We start from the raw sequence: 913 nt of genomic DNA, 5'->3' as shown, positions 1-913 counted from the left end.
AGGTATAGTAGACAGTTGTTTGCATGTTTCAGTTGTGTGAACTGATTCTCCAGAGACTGGTGTTTTCCAATGTGTATAATGTACTTGAAGTCAGTCAATGAAAGTTAAAAGAATCTGTTCTCTGCTGAGGGGACCTGAATCTGGTCATATTAACTAGTGTGGAAAAAATACTTGTTGAAAAGGGGAACCACCTAACAACCATCTTGTTTTCCTTTTATTTGCTCTTATTTCAGGAAGATATTGTTTTGTTTGCTTGTTTGTTTTAGCAGGGTGTATGGAAGAAAGTGTGGCTTTTTTTTTTTCTCAGTGAACCCTGTCTATTGTTAGTGGTGCCTATTGTCTATTATCTGTCAAACACCAGGAATGATGTTCAGTAGATGACCATGAAACCAGAAACACAGAATAATCACCAAGTGAACTCCAGTGCTTCACAGATAGTGCCATGTGACTTGCGCCATACAGCCTCCTGAACCCTAGATTCGGAGAAATGACTAATCAGTGTCAGGTACAACTGCTTGGCTGGTAAGCCTAGTTTCAGTTTTTAGAGCAACTTGCTTATGATCTTCCACAGTGGCTTTTCTAACTTGCACGCGCAATGCAAAGTTAATGCTCCCCTTTTATGCACAAACAGCCGTACCAACACTTAATGTCTTTCATCTTATTGAAGTTCCATTGTCCATTTAGGAGGTTGTAGCCTATAATGTTTGACAAGATTTATTCATTTTTGTTGGGAAGGTAGATTTACAGAGAGGAAGATAGAAAGATCTTCCATCTGTTGTTTCACTCCCCAAATGGCCACAACAGCTGGATCTGAGCCCATTTGTATCCAGTTGGCAGGAACTTCTTCTGAGTCTCCCACATGAATCCGGAGTGTGAAGGCTTTGGGCCATCCTCTGCTGCCTTTCCAAGACAT

This window comes from Ochotona curzoniae, unplaced genomic scaffold, assembly GCF_017591425.1.
Source record: "Ochotona curzoniae isolate NIBS_2020 unplaced genomic scaffold, NIBS_Ocur_1.0 scaffold_3438, whole genome shotgun sequence".
Classification (NCBI taxonomy): Eukaryota; Metazoa; Chordata; class Mammalia; order Lagomorpha; family Ochotonidae; genus Ochotona; species Ochotona curzoniae.
The sequence above is the reverse complement of the archived record's forward strand: the minus strand, read 5'-3'. Positions refer to the sequence as shown.